At 36.7% G+C, this 16,241-nt stretch overlaps 1 long non-coding RNA gene across 3 annotated transcripts in view; it reads left to right on the forward strand.

The window, feature by feature from the left end:
- The first annotated feature begins 13,144 nt into the window (after nucleotides 1-13,144).
- LOC106967821 (uncharacterized) overlaps nucleotides 13,145-16,241 on the forward strand; it is a 49,043-nt gene continuing 45,946 nt past the window's right edge. Inside the window, exon 1 of one of the 3 annotated variants that reach the window (XR_008299023.1) lies at nucleotides 13,145-13,307. This is a non-coding gene — a long non-coding RNA (uncharacterized LOC106967821). The remainder of the gene's footprint in view (nucleotides 13,308-16,241) is intronic. The other 2 variants (XR_008299022.1, XR_008299024.1) reach the window with 2 other exon arrangements.

Consider the following 16,241-nt stretch of genomic DNA (forward strand, 5'->3'; position numbering starts at 1 on the left):
AGATATAAATATTTGAGTTTAAACTAGTCAACTAATAACAAACACTGTTTTCCTCTGGTAGGTTCTAGGTTTGTTTTTTATTCCATTTTAAACAACTTGTCTTGTGTCACCTAAAATAGGGGTAATTGGTTTTATACAGTAATAGTCAGGAGTTCAAAGCATTTAGTGATACAATCAGAAAAGAGGATGTGGTTAAAGAGGGGAAAACAGATCAGATGATGAGACTTTTCTTCTGTGACAGACTCATCTCAGGGCCTAAGATGAAGATGAACTGATTTATTCGTTAAATAAACTCATGGGTGCCTGAACTCTATTGTTTCATAAAGTTCACTTTAAAAGGACAATTGTATGGGTGATGGGTACTAAGGATGGCACTTCTTGTGATGAGCACTGGGTGTTGCATGTAGGGGATGAATCACTGAATTCTACTCTTAAAACCAATATTGCACTGTTTGTTATCTAACTAAAATTTAAATTGAAAAAAAGTGAAAAAATGTACAAGATAACAATAAATAAAACAGACAATTGTATGAAAGCAAGTAATGAGGTAAAGAACTCAGTTTTATAGAGCTAACACATGCCAATCCATATTTTGACCAAGGTATGCTCAGTGAACCATCAAATCAAGTTGTAGTTCCTGCTTCAAAGTTTGGCATTTATCTAACAACCATTTATTCCTTCCAATTTACTATGATAGCATTGGCATTGAATTCCCAAACTAGAGAGCTACTGTGTGGTAAACACAGAGACAGAAAACAACTAGCAAAGAAAAAAGGCTGGGGAAGGAGAACACTATTAGAAACATTTACCAGCCTAAAAATGACTACTGGACTACAACAAAGGTAGGGATCACCTATTAATGGAACATAAATCGACTGTTTTAAGCACAGTGTGTTCAGACTGCTTGCAGGTACTTCTGATTATTTTTAAAAGATGGCAAAGTTTAGTTCTGTTCTGCACAGTTTGGCAGCTAAAATAATAGAACACTGGAAATTTCCCTTACCAGTACTTTCTTTTATTGCATTATAAATTGTTTTTCCTATAGTAACTCACTGGGTAAAGAATAATAACCATGCCAAAATTAGAGTAAATAATTAAAAACAACTACAATTTTAATATGGTTTTTTTCTGTACATTATTTAATATTAAGTTGCAGTGAAACTGCTGAGGAAACGTTGAATTTGTATACCCAGCAAGCACAGGAATTCCTTTTGATGATAGAGATGCAATAAAAATAAAATCAATGGTCATAATGTTATCTTAAATGACTTACATTGAGCCTGAAGACGTTCCATCTATTTGTCTTTTTGAAGCATACATTAGTTTATTATTTCTGTAGTCTGTCATGACTAACAGGTATTGCCATAAATTATATTTTCTGAGTCTAATAAATTCTTAATATTATGCTGTTTCAATTGTTTTTATTTTCTAAAAGACTTCATTAAAATATGGAATTTTAGAATCTTAAAATCAACACAGGTTTTCTAGGTGCATCCGTGATGCATAATTATCTTGTTCATGTCTTATTTAGCTTTCCCTTGAACATGGGCCAGGCTGAGGTCAGTGGAAGTATATTCCAACAGCACACTGCACTGGAGAATCTTGTCAAGTTTCTGAAGTTAGCATTCAGTCTTTTCATTTGTTATTTGTCTTGGTATTATGTATAAAATTTATTAATTCATTGATTCTAAAAACATTTACCATGTTATGTGTAAAGTATATTAATAATACTCACATAGAAAATGCATAGTTGGGGTGCCTGGGTGGCTCAGTCGGTTGAGCATCTGACTTCGGCTCAGGTCATGATCTCATGGTTAGTGAGTTCGAGCCCTGCATCAGGCTCTGTGCTGACAGGTCAGAGCCTAGAGGCTGCTTTGGATTCTGTGTCTCCCTCTCTCTGCCCCTTCCCCGCTCATGTATGAATAAACGTTAAAAAAAAAAAAAAGAAAGAAAGAATGCATAGTTGATCTTTACCTCCAAAGAGTTCATAATCTGGTAGAAAGGTAATGCAATATGCTAAATGTAATGGTGGAGTTATGTATGTTAATTTTTATGAGTAAAGAGAAAGATTTTTAATTGCATTGAGAAGAGAAGGAGATTAAAAAAAACATTCAGAAGATGGTGATTCAGGAGTTGACTATTAAGTAAAAGTTATGAGTTGGCTAGATATGAGGAGAACCATAAAGGAAGCAGGAAGTGGGGAGGTGTTTGTATTTCCTATTTCCTTTCCTTTATTCCTCTTTTTCTTCCAATAAATATCCATTGAAACTTATGTGCCAGATATACCACAGATGAATGAGATAAAGTCTAAAGAAAAGGTACAAAGAAGCAAAGAGATACAGGCAAAAAAGATATGGTGTGTGTGTATAAATATACTAAATTCAGAGGCAAGAGTGGAACGCTAGCCAGAGTTCAGGTTACAAAGGATTATTTATGTCCAGAGATGGATTTTGGACATTATCCTATAGGTAAAAGTTATCTTTTAAAGGTAATTAATATTTAATATTAATTGTAATGTAAAAGTAACTAACAGATTTTGAATTCATTATACTAACTAAAATAAGTCAGACAGAGAGATGGATATTAATTATACTTATAAATAAGTTAGGAGAGAAAATAATTTGAATTTAGAGACTTAATATATAGATGTGGAAATTGAGGAAGAGGGGAGAATAAGAAATGACAATTCATATTTAGACTGGGTAATGTGGTAGTGCCAGCATGGGAGAATAGATATGAGTAGGATTCAGTTTTGAACATGCTGTATTTAAGGCTACTAGTGTACCCAGGTAGGTGTGTCCATGAGTCAGTTGTTTATGTGAGTCTGAAGCTGAGTGTAGAGTCTTGGATGCATATTCAAATTTTAGACTCATCAGCTTTTAGTTGATAGCCAAACTAATAAAAGCATATGAGATTATTGATAAAGAATTGAAGATAGAGAAGAAAAGTGGCCCCCAAATAGTGGTGGCAGATATTATTTTAGGGATTGATGAAGGATGAGGAAGGAACCACTGGATAAGCAGACAAGAGGAAATCAGAGGTGGATGAGAAAAATTAGGAGTGCATTAAAAACTAAGGGAATGGAGAGCCTAAAGAACAGGGTTGGTTGACTACTGAATGGAACAAAAAAGCCAATAACATGGGACATGAAATATGAGTGCTGGACTCGGCTTGTTGGCAGTCATTCCTGACTCTAGAAAAGGTGGCATCAGTTAGGTGGAAAAAAAAAAGAAGCAAATTTGGGATGAGATGAAAGATAAATGGGACAAGAAGTAACTGATACTTGTTTTATGCTGTTGTTTGAGAAGTTTAGATATGATAATAGGAGATAGACTTTTCTAGAGGAAGTTGTGGAGTTGTGGAAAGTCTCTTCAGGATGTGAAGGAGTGGAGATCAAAAATGATCAAAAATACTTTGGGGAAGTACCATGGGAAAGGGAGAGTTTCCAGTACCCGATCTAGTTCCTGGCACTTCCTTTGGTGGTAGGCCTTATTGTGGTTAGTTTTAGATCAAGAAGAGGGATAGATGAAGCAAGGTCCCAGAGAAAGAGAGGCAGGAGGGATCATGGGTGGAGAGGCTGACTTTGAACAAGAGTACACTTCTCCAGGAATCTTGGAGACAGGCTAAGAGGGATGAATGTGGATGTAGAGAAGTTAAGAGTTAGTGGGGAAAGAACAGAAAGTGAGGAAGCAGGGATAAGGCCGGTTGAGGAAGCTAATGATTTATCTTCTTAATTTGAAGGGACTAGTTAGGAATGGCCCTCTGCTAAGAGTTGAAGGGAGGCAGGTAGCAATGAAGTATAGGATTTCTGGAAGCAACAAGTGTTCAGTATATTTGATGAAGAGAATGGAAATGGGAGCTGAGCAAGGACCATGGAACAAGTACCCCCTGAAGCTAGGGACCATGAATTCATTCTCCAGTCCCATTCTGGCTATAGAAAGGAGTAAAAGAAGGTAGCAATATAAATCTTGGACCAGACTTTTGTTAGGGTGGAGTGCAGCAGAAGGCTAGGAAAAGCAGGGGATTGACAGTGCTGATGAAAGTGTAGTACAGATGATCAAGCATGGGATTTGTGCATCTACCCTGGGTATGGCTCAGGGCCAGGTGAGCAAGTGCATGGTCCTGAGCAGGTGTCCCTTCTATGGCCAAGATGACAGAAGTTGCAAGAAGAGCAAATCTCAAGGGCAGTACTGGTAGTGGAACTAGTAGAACATTACTATTGATGAAGCAAAGCCCTCATAAAAAATCTATGTTCATGTTAGGGATATTAATATACAATGGCTCAACAAACAAAGATGCCCTTGATATTATACTCTCCTAGAAAAATACCAAGAATCATGTCTGTATATGTGTATGTGCATGTGTATGTGTGTGTGTATGTATGTATATATATATATATATATACATATATATATATACATCTCTAATGTTTTACTAATTAAATTTCTGTAACTGTTTTCAAGTGTATGTTAAAGTGCTTCTTCAAAATAGTCTTTTGAGATTATCATCCTGGAATTTAATCATACATCTATTGGCAAATATTTTGCATTGTTGTATTCTCTATATGTATTGGCCTACCTAATAATGTACTGTAGTCAAAGAAAATCCATATTTCATAGATTTATTGAGATATAATTTACATTCCAGAACATTCACTGACTTAAACTGTAAAAGTCAATTTTTTTTAGTATATTTACAGAGTTGTACAACCATAATTAAGCAGCCGTTAGTATAATCTAATTTTAGAATATTTTCATCAGCAGCAAAGAAACCTCACAACCATTAACAGTCATGCTCCAGAGCTTCCCAGCTCTAGGCGGCCACTAATCTACTTTCCATCTCTGTATATTTTCTTATTCTGGACATTTAAACACTTGTGTTTTAGTATTCCTTTTTGTCCCCCCCCCCCTTTAATACATAAGCTTATGTCTGGAAAAGTTTGTGTATTTCCTCTAGCTTACGGCTAATTGTTCCTCTTGTTTCTTTCTGTGTGTAGATCTTCAATAAATGGCAGTCTTTCTCCAGAGTCTGGGCTGATGGTCTTTCCCACCACAATGTCAGTGGTGAAAGCAGTAATCTATGATCTGGATGTTATGGCAGTGTTGTATACTCTTTATGTTTGATTTGAGACACTGGCCCTGGCAGTGTAGCTCCAGATAGTTCCAAGCCTGTTTCTTTAGCATTCCAAATGGTTCAGTAGCCTCATTTTCTGTTTCCTTTATTTTTTTTTAAGTTTATTTATTTATTTTGAGAGAGACAGAGATAGCACAAGTAGGGGAAGGACAGAGAGAGATGGGCGGAAAGAGAGAATCCCAAGCAGGCTCCGCACTATCAGCACGGAGCCTGACACGGGGCTTGAACTCACAAAACTGCAAGATGATGACCTGAGCTGAAACCAAGAGTCTGACGTTTAACAGGTTGAGCCACCCAGGTACCCATCAGTTTCCTTTAATTTTAATCAAAGGTATGTATGAACATAATTTAAAGAGTCAAATCATTCTCTATAGCTACATTTGAAAGCCAGCATCCTCCTAACCAATTGATACTCCATCCCAATTTTCAGATGCTCAGAGATTTTCAACGTTTTTAGTTATCATCATCATCATCATCATCGTCATTATCATTTTGGCATTTACTTCCATAAACCTGGATACCATGTTTGTATTGCTACTTCTTAATTTTTTTTTTTTTTAGTTTTAGAAATCACCACTGACTTAACCTCCCTTTTACCACCTCCATGCACATATACATGCATATCATTCATCTATCATTTCAATATGGTTAAATATATTCAATACATAACCATATTTTGGGTTAGATTGGCATTCAATGTTTCAGAACTGAAACCTATAGTACCTACTAACCTATACTTTCTTGATTTTTTCTTTTATGAGATTAATAATCATATTTTTGTTATTGTTTGCTTAGCTTCCATCATCACTAATTTATCCCTAACCTTCCCCTAGTTATCTAAATCTCCTTAAATATATATTCTACCAATTTTACCTTTTTTGGAGGCATTTCTTCTTGAGATTTCTGCAAGCTGCGATCTAGATTTGTTCCTTTTTCAAGAGGTCTGGTACACAGCTATCATATTGAGTTGCCCTTGGCCATCATCCTTGGGATCTCCTGTTCCTTGAATCTCATTGTCTTTCTCTTTTTGCGTTTTGTTTTCTCATTTGGGGGAGTTATATCCTTCAATAACTTTTGGAGAGAAGATTCATAGATAATTTTTTGAAATTTTGAATACTTGAAATTGTTAAGTTTATTTTCACTCATAATTTATATTTCTGTCGAGTATAGAAATTTTTTATTAAGGTTAGTCATTCTTCAGAATTTTCAAGGTAATGTTCAATCATTTTTTGTAGTTTAAATGTTGAGGAGACTTAAGAAAATTTGATTTTTAATTTTGTTTTTGCCTTGCTTTTCTCTAGAAGCTTTTAGAATCTTCTCCTTATCCCCAGTTATATTAGAAAACATAAGTGTCTTCTTTTATTACTCATACAGAACACTTCACCTCTGACACTTATGGTCACCAAATATGTGTTGTTTTTTTTTCCCTCTCAACAAATAATCTATGACACCAGCTGGATGTCTTATAATTTAAATCAATCCTGACACCATCTAGCTGGAGGTAGCATCAGATCCCACAGGTTAAGGGCTCAGCCTCACAAGACTACCCCCAACTTTAAGTGTCAGTCACAAGTCCAGGTTGTCACCAGTGCTTCTGACTGATCCAATACAAAGCTGAGGTTCCCATGCTCCCCTATTTTGGTTCAACTGATTTTCTATAGTGGCTTGCAGAATACTTATGTTTATCAGTTTATTAAAGGATATGATAAAGAACACAGAAGAATAGTCAGATGAAAAGATACACAGGATGAGGTCTGGGAGGTTGTGTGTGTGTGGGGGGGGGTCCCAAGTGCAGGAGTTTTGTCCCTGTGGAGTTGTGGTGCATCACCCTCCCCAAGCATTGATGTGTTCCCTTACCTGGAGGCACACTGAACCCTGTATTTTTGGAATTTTTATGGAGGCTTCATCATGTAGGCATGATCAATTATTAATTTCATTTCCAGTCCCTCTCCCTTCTCTAGAGAAGTGGGGTGGGGGAGCTTAAATTCCAAGCTTCTAACTATGTTTTGGCCTTTCTGGTGACAAGCTCTCATCCAGGAGCCACCCAGGATCCCACCCAGAGTCCGCTCATTAAAACAAAATATGCTGTTAGTGTTCTTATCACTTACGAAATTACAAGGGTTTTAGGAGTTCTTGGTCCATACCTCACACTAGCATTCTTAGATTGTATCTTGAGGCAGATCTATTTTTGCCCCATTTTTCAGAAAGTCATAGAATCTCTCAGTCTGAAAATTTATATTCTTCAAATCCTAAAAGAGGTCTTTAAATATATCTGGATAATATATCCTCATTGTATTCATTTCTTCTATTTTTGGAGTTGCTTTAATTTGACTGTTAGACTTTCTAGAATGACTTTAATATCCTTATATACCTTTTTCTTTTACTTTCCATTAGAAGTCTTTGATTTTAATTTTTGAGAGATTTTCTCCACTTTATATTTCAATCCATCCATTTACTTTTTAATATTTGCAACACATTTTTAATTTCTAAGAGGATTATTTTTCCCTCTGAATGTCCTGCTCTTTTATTTATTTATAGCACTCTGTTCTTTTATTTATAGCACTCTTGTTTTCACAAGTATATTTTTTCTTACTCCTCTGAAGGTATTGTTGCTAGCTCATTTTTAGAAGTTTTCATCTCTGTGCTATGCATAATCTCTATTTTCTCAAAGTTGCTTTTTCTGTTTTTTTTTTAATGTTTTTTATTTTATTTTTGAGAGAGACAGAGCATGAGCAGGGGACGGCAGAGAGAGAGGAAGACTGAATTGGAAGCAGACTCCAGACGCTGAGCGTGTCTGCACAGAGCCCAACATGGGGCTTCAACCCATGAACCATGAGATCATGACCTGAACGGAAGTCAGATGCTTAACCAACTGAGCCACCCAGGTGCTCCATCTTTGTTTTGATCTCTTTCATGTGAGAGAATTTCCGCAGATACAGGATGATCCTTGACTGTCTACCTGTATTTGAGACAGGGCAATAAAAAGCTAGGTAGAAATTCTCTTTGAATTAGAGCTTTTGACTGTAAGTTTCATTTTGTGGTAATGTGACTAGGGCATTATATAAAGAAGTCCCAAATCAGCAGTATCTTTAGCTTTTGTCCCCCTACCTCCTTTTGGAACTTGTCATCTTCCCCAGAGAAGAAACTTCTAATGCCTTCCAAAGCCTATTGCTTATGTTTTACCTATTGAGATGGGGAAGAGGTCTGGAGGTTTTCTTGAGTCTCTCTGCTGCATTTTAATGAACACTTCTTGGATCGTATAAGTCAATTATCACTCTTTTAATACCTTTAGACTTTCCAATTTTTATTGCTTATTTCTCTTCTTTTATTCCTTTGGATTTATGAGTTTATTCCTTTAAAACTCATTCCTTCCTTCTTTTTAAAATTTTTTTTAATGTTTATTTCTGAGAGAGAGAGAGAGAGAGAGAGAGAGAGACAGAGCATGAGCAGGACAGGGGCAGAGAGAGAGGAAAACCTGGAGTCCAAAGCAGGCTCCAGGCTCTGAGCTGTCAACACAGAGCCCTACATGGGGCTCAAACTCATGAGCCCTGAGATCATGACCTGAGCCACCCAGGAGCCCCTCTTTCTTTTTAATAGAGCTTCAAGAAGGAACAAATTCTATGAATTAATTATCCACTTTTTTCCACTTAATCATTCATAGCTAAGTTCTATAGCTTACACTATGTACTTCACCTTATATACAGACACATGAATAATTTTAATTCCACTTAATAAATGTTATAATAAAGGAAAGAAATGTACTGAGTGCATAGAGGGTAAGACTGAACTTAATTAGAAAAGTTCATAAAGATTTGTAATATTTATTTATTTAGTTATTTACTTAACATTTGGGCTAGAACTTAAAACATAAAAATCAGATTTGCTATTCATTAAAGGAAATGAAGGAAATCTTGACACCACAACTTTAAATTGGGAAGGTACATTTCTGGGTTGTTTCACAGACTTCAGATTTATATCCTCAAAACAATTCTCTTAATTGGGATAATATCTCATATTGTGGATAAGAAAAGTGGGACCCAGGAGATTTATTTTTAAAAGAATAAAATTATCTAACAGGAAATGATAGGCTTGAATGTAAATATAGTTTCCTATTTCTCCAAAGCTATGCTTTGGGTGTAGAAATATAACAAGAATGAAATAAGAATCTTTATCAGAAACAAAAATGGCACTGCTATTAACTGATAAAATAATCACCCCTCAGAGTTTTCAGGAGTGATTGTCTAATTTACATTATACCCTGGTGCATTTTCTCCCCTTATCTCACTGATAAATATCCCACTCTGTTGGATTTTATTTGTTTGTTTGTTTTACTTCTTTCCTACACTTGTACTTATTTTGTGTACAGAGAAAGGGCATTTTTTTCTTCTTCTGGGGATTGTGGAAGGAAGCTAAATCAAATCACTTAACTTATATTTTGAGACTCATGGATTAATTTCTTCACACCCTTTCTGTCCCAAGTTTCAATGACCTCCAGATATATCTCCCCTGTGTGTTAGCAGAGGCAGAACTATAAGACAGGTTTCACGTGTTCAGCATTTATGGATTTATGGATGCTCAAACATCATTTCTACCTGCTCCATCTCCCACCTTCCCTTCCCTTTTGGGGCTTGTCATCCTTGCTTCAAGACTGAGCACGAGTAAACTCTCCTTATATGAATTCCTTTCTCTCAGGTGGTTTGGACACAAGTGGCACGAAGTGTATCTCTTGATTTTCTGTAAAGTATTGCAACAATACCATTTGATCAACCCTTTGCTCATTTATTCCCTTTTTTGATCTTTTATGAGACACTGAATACAAACTTTACATAGGGAACTAATTAACTGTAGGGAAACAGAAATGACAAGACCTAAAATTTATTGAGTGCTTATTTTGCACTAGATCCATTCTAAATCTATATACTGTATCAGTTCTCACTATTTCAAACTTCTATGAATTTCCATTTATTATTATTATTATCATTATTCCATTTTACAGATGAGAATTTTGGGGTACAGATTTAAGTAAGTTTCCTCCAATCCAGTACACAGTACTAAGTAGAGCCTATATTTGAACAAGTGTAGTCTGACCAGGAAAAAAGCTTCCACTCAACCCCTTGCAGGTCAAGATCAGCCTTGTTCTGCAGGGATGCATTTAGCACTTACTACCTGGAAGTTTCAGTTAACATTTTAAACTTATTTGTGTGTTCATGGACATTTTATAAGCATTGAAAGAGTAGAGACCCTTCAGGCAAGCAGAATAACAAAGTAGGCACTTAGAATTTACAGAGGAGTTTAGCCAATGCCCTTAGGGTTAGAAATCTCTTAGGCACCTCAATCCGCAACAACTCATAGGCTAATCCTAAATGGACCCAAAACAATGTAGTCAGGTTTCCCAGTGCCGTATGGTAGAAGAAAGAACACTGGACTAGACTTGGAAGACTTTGTCTTAATTCTGGCTCTTTCTCTTTTTCTAGTATGAAATTGGGGAATTGAAAGCCAGTCACTCTTTCTACACCTTGGATTTTACATCTGGAAAACAGTGAACTTAATACCTGATGCCTTACCTCGTACTGTTTGAGTACAAAATTATACAGTGTATGGAAGAGGTATACAAACTTTAGAGCACTAAAAAAGACAATCATTCATTGGGTCAGTGTGAAAAAGGTAAGCAGTTGAGCTGTAAAAGTAATCATACATTAAGTCTTGTTTCTTTTTCTCCATTGAAAAGATTTTCATCTGTCTTCTAGGAGATCATACTTGCCCAGTTTTCTTCCTACTTTACTGGCTGTACCTTTTCAGACTTTTCTGATAATTCTTCTTCTTCATTCTGACCCTTTCAAACTGGAGATTTCCAAGCTCAGTCCATGGACCTCTTCTCTCTCACTCTTGACATGATCTCTTCCATTGTTCTGTTATTAAATGCCATACATATGCTAATGAATCTGAATTATACCTTCAGCTCAGTCCTCTCTCCTGAGCTACAGATCCAATACCCAGGGTGATGATTAAAAAAAAAAAATTGGGGCGCCTGGGCGGCTCAGTCGGTTAAGCGTCCGACTTTGGCTCAGGTCATGATCTCATGGTTCGTGGGTTCAAGCCCTGCATTGGGCTCTGTGCTGACAGCTCAGAGCCCGGAGCCTGTTTCAGATTCTGTGTCTCCCTCTCTCTATGCCCCTCCCCAACTCATGTTCTGTCTCCCTCTGTCTCAAAAATAAATAAACATTAAAAAAATTAAAAAAAAAATTAAGGGCACCTAGGTGGCTCAGTCAGTTAAGCGTCCCACTCTTGATTTTGGTTCAGGTCACAATCTCATGGTTTGTAAGATTAAGCCCTGCATCTGGCTCTGCACCAATAGTGTGGAGCCTGCTTGGGATTCTCCCTCTCCCTCTCTTTCTGCCCCTCCCCTGCTCTCTCTCTCTCTCTCTCTCTCAAAATAAATAAATAAATAAATAAATAAATAACATTTTTAAAAAGATCATGTTGACCATACTCAAAACCTTCCAATGCCTCTTGATTCCATTCAGAGTAAAAGCTAAAGTCCTTACAGTGACTGACAAGGTCCTACCTGTCTTAGCCCCTTATAGATCTCCAAAATCTCCTGTTTGTCTTTACCTGGCTCCCTGGGTTCCAGCCATTTGAGCCTCCTTAATGTTCCTTAAACACAGTGAGCACTCTTGTTTACAGAGCCTTTGTGCAGCTTGGGCACCCATCCTGCTGATGATCATATGGACAAATCCCTTGACTTCCTCAAGTCCTTCCTCAATATCTCCTTCCAATGAGACCCAACCTGGACCAAACTATTTTTTTTTTTGACCAGCCTATTTAAAGATGCTTGTCCCCATGTTCTGAGAACCCTGAACACATTACACTGCCTACATTTTTCCTTAGCCCTTGTCTACTAATATACTCTATTTGCTATTACTGTCTGCCTATTCTATGCTAAAATATAACCTTCATGAAGGTAGAAATGGTTTTCATTTGTTTTATTCAGTGATGTTTCACAAGTACCCAGAATACTGTCTGGCATATGATGGACACTTAACTGACATCCACTGAATGAATGAGTGAATTGATGAATGAGTTCCAAGACATAAAACAAACTGTTAAAATGTATCAGAAAGAACATCATTTAGAAATCTTGGCATAAAGGGAGGGTAGGATTGGATCTATAAAGATACTGTCACACACATGGACAGGTCAACTTGTTGGTTCCCAAACTTCCCTACTCCATGTAGCTCCTGATACTACATACCCAAGAGCCTATCTCTCACTCACCCTCAGTAGGAAAACAGAAGAATTTTTGGAGAAGAAGCTTAAAAAAATCATAATTTTCTATTATCTTTTAAAGATTTATTTTTAGTTCTACTTGGATAATAAGGAAAGAATTTTTGTGCTCTTCAACATATTTGAACATTTGAACATATTATTTTCTTATAAATAATTGACACCCCTTTAACCAGTGATGACAAAATCTTATTCCACAGTTGAGAGAGAAATAGCCCCCAAATCTAAATGCTTTTTTAACATTTGTACCTAATCTAATCTAAATTGTAATGAAGTAATCAAGCAATACATATAAATAGCTATTATCAGATGCCTTCCTATTTATTTCCATAAAAGGAAGAGCTTAAGTTACTTAGAAGGCTCAATATTCTGAATACTGGGGTCACCCTAATGAAGGAAAGGGGCACACAATTGGAGGCTGAAAATGACAGTGGTAAATGTGTAAATTTAGACAAAAATCATAGCCATGCTTGGTTATCTTTGACAGAGTTTTTACAGACTTTGCCTAGGAACAGAGAACAGGTGGCACTGAATCAGAGATGTGCCCTGTGTCAGTCCTTCAAGGGTGCTCCAGGCCTTCAAGCACAGCAGGATGAGGATCCTGCTATAGACTGAATGCTTGTGTCCAAGCAAAATTTTTTATGATAAATCCTAATCCTCAGTGTGATGGTATTTGGAAGTGAGGTCTTTGAGCACTAGTAGGTCATAAAAAAAAAACCAACATAAAGGAGATTTGTGACCTTATAAAGGAGATTCCAGAAAGCTAGCTGGCTTCTTCCAACATGTGAGGTCATAATGAAAAGATGGCGGTCTATGAACCAGGAAGCAGGCTCTCAGCAGACGCTGAGTCTTCCAGTGCCTTGATTTTAGAATTCCTTGACTCCAGAACTGTGAGATATTAATGTGTACTATTTATAAGCCATTCAGTTTATGATTTTCTGTTGTAACAGCCTGAATGGATTAAGATAGACCCATGGGTGTTGCTGCCACCACCTTTAGGCATGCTACCTCTGTTTCCCTCTACTATCTACTATGTCTTTTAAAAAAATAGATCATTTTTTATATTTAGAGGAATAATTAACCAAGTATTATTGTTCTTAAAATAAAAATTAATTAATTCTTTGATCAAATGATAAGAGTTTGGTAAACTGCTTCAGCTCAGCCTGACTATAGCACCAGGAGGAACAGCTTGTATAAATACAGTTCTCTGCTGAGTGGAGTGAATTTCCTACTTAATTTTCAACCCTTTCTATTGGCTATTTTTCCAGAAATAATTCCATTTTGTGCCTATTTTGACGACTTATGATGATACCTACTTATAAAAATACTCACCACTCATAATTCTTCATATCATCTGTGCCCAAGTACACATATGGGCACATGAAACAGACTGAATCTAAGGGTCTGAGAAGAAAGTGGGCTTACAGAAAAATTGTTTTACAAAATCTCTTCCTTGGTTTAATAATGTATTTATTTAGGTGCCAGCCAAAATTTCAAAGATCATGACATATTCTGATTGATATTTTATGGGTTAACACATTGGTCATTTACTTTAAGAATACATCATAGAAGTCTTCTCCCCTCAGTTCAGATCCTAAATTAGACACAAACTTGACTGTAACAAGTCACAGAGGGAAGGGATATCAAGAAATACATACTATTTTCCCCCAAATTTCCTCATGACGTTGAATATAAATGTCTTTCTCACTTACACTGCTGGGGTTAATATTGTTGGTCACATGTCTTACAGTAATTTCAAGTCCATAGAAAAACAAAACAAAACAAAACAAAACAAAACAAAACAAAACAAAAACTTTGCCTAAAATTTCATATGTTAGAAAATTGCATATTTTTTGTTAATTGTCAATTCACTGGACTATTAAATCCACTTTAGTCTGTATTTTGTGTAGTGATCTAAAGAAACTGTGAAATTATCTCATGTTGTTAACAGGAGGGGCAGCTTAAACTATAAACAACTTGTTAGCACAGGTTTTAAACCTTTAAATATTCTTTTGGTATGAATCATGTTTCAAAGCCGGTCTTCCATATTATTTCTAAATGTACAAAAACAGAATCAATTGGTTCCTGGAGCCAGCTTCATAAACTCAGCCCTCAGTGTTTTCTTCCCTTAGTTTATCAATTTCTTCAGGCTGGGTGACAAGAATATCCCCATCCCCTGTTCTTGTCCAAAAGGAAATGGAGTACTACAGATGCATTCCAAGGTATTTGGAAACCTCATTCTAACATAAGGATCATTCCTCCTATTGGAGAGAACACTGCGGAACCACAGATGGTTCAGGAACAAGCAACTGGGCCAAGTTTTAACATTTTAGTGTTGCCACATTGTGTTTTGTTTCCTACTAATAATGCAGCCAAGTATCTTGAAGCTCTTGCCCCTAACAGGAGGCTGCTTCTCAGTGGTCCTTACTCAGGGATTAGGATCCTATTTTTTTCCTTCATTAGATGGATATTAAGTCAATGCACTGCCTAATAATATTTGGCCCAAACATGTCATTCCTTATTTTTAAGTTGGACAACTTATAGCTCCAGGAAACATAAATAATTGCAAAGCACTTTATATTTTATCAGTTTCTCACAACACTTTTATGAAGTGGGGTAGTGTTACTGAGATATCATTGCAAATGCAATGATGGGTGATATGTTTCCTTTTCACATAATGAACTGCAAAATAAGGTCACCAAGGGAAAATCTGGAATCCATTAGAATTTTTCTTTTAAAACTAATCTCTATCATTTACAAGGAAATAATAAATCACCTTAAATTGAATGTAGCCTGCATTTATGTCTATAGAGTAGTAAGTGCAGAAGAGGGTTGGTCCCCCAGTGACCCAGGAGAGGGAAGGTCAAATCTGCCTGTACCCATATTGTAAGAAGCTGAAAGAAATCCTGGAATCTTATGGGATTCTAGCTCATACTTTCTAAGGTATGTATTTTTTTTACATCATGAATTGCAAAGGGAGATCTGTGGGAAGTCTCAGATCCTAGTCAGGTGAGCCACAGCAGTAGAGGCCATGACTCACTGGCTAAGGTGATGTTTATTTGCTTTGTGCTGTGCCACTTTCCCAGCTCCTCTGGGTCCTTTTCTTCCAAATTGAAAGCAGTCCCTAAAAATGAGAAATAAAGTAATAGGAAAAGTCATTTCTTTAAGGACTAGGTTACTAAAAGAGCCTGCATTTCTGTTCCTGGCATTTTCCTCTTGCCTAGCCCTAGCCTACTGCCATTGGTGTGCCACTTTGTTTATTGGAGTGGACAAAATGCATCTTCCTTTACAGTTGAGCTGTTGAATGCCAGCTATGTTGTGTGCTAAGGCTCTGCCCAGCCTCATTTGTCTAATATTGGAGCTGCTAAATCTGTATGAAGCATGAAGCAGAAAGTGCACATTCAAATAAGAATTCCCTGAGTGCACACCCTGATGGTCCAGCATGGCAGGTTCCCAGGGGAGAAGAGAGAAGCACAAGGATGGGCTCTGACTTCCCCTTTAACCCCCTTCTCCTGAGTCAGAATGAGTAGCAGTGGGATAGTGAAGAAGTACAAAGAAGTAATCTGAATTACTTCTGAACTTGTGCCAGCATGTCTATACAATCCTTTAATCAACACCAGTTTCCTAGTCATTTAAGTAGCTTCATTTATTGCTTCATTCTAGAAGTACATCTGGGAACTTTCCAAACATACAGACTCTAAGCATTCTAAAAGCTAAGTCAAGATAAGTCCCAGTAAGTAGCTCTTCAGTCGTGGGTTTATGTGATGGTGAACTTTGTCTTTTCTTTGGTGACAAGTCTACTAAGAACAGACCACTACAACTCC

The sequence above is a fragment of the Acinonyx jubatus genome, chromosome B3, assembly GCF_027475565.1.
Source record: "Acinonyx jubatus isolate Ajub_Pintada_27869175 chromosome B3, VMU_Ajub_asm_v1.0, whole genome shotgun sequence".
Taxonomy (NCBI): Eukaryota; Metazoa; Chordata; class Mammalia; order Carnivora; family Felidae; genus Acinonyx; species Acinonyx jubatus.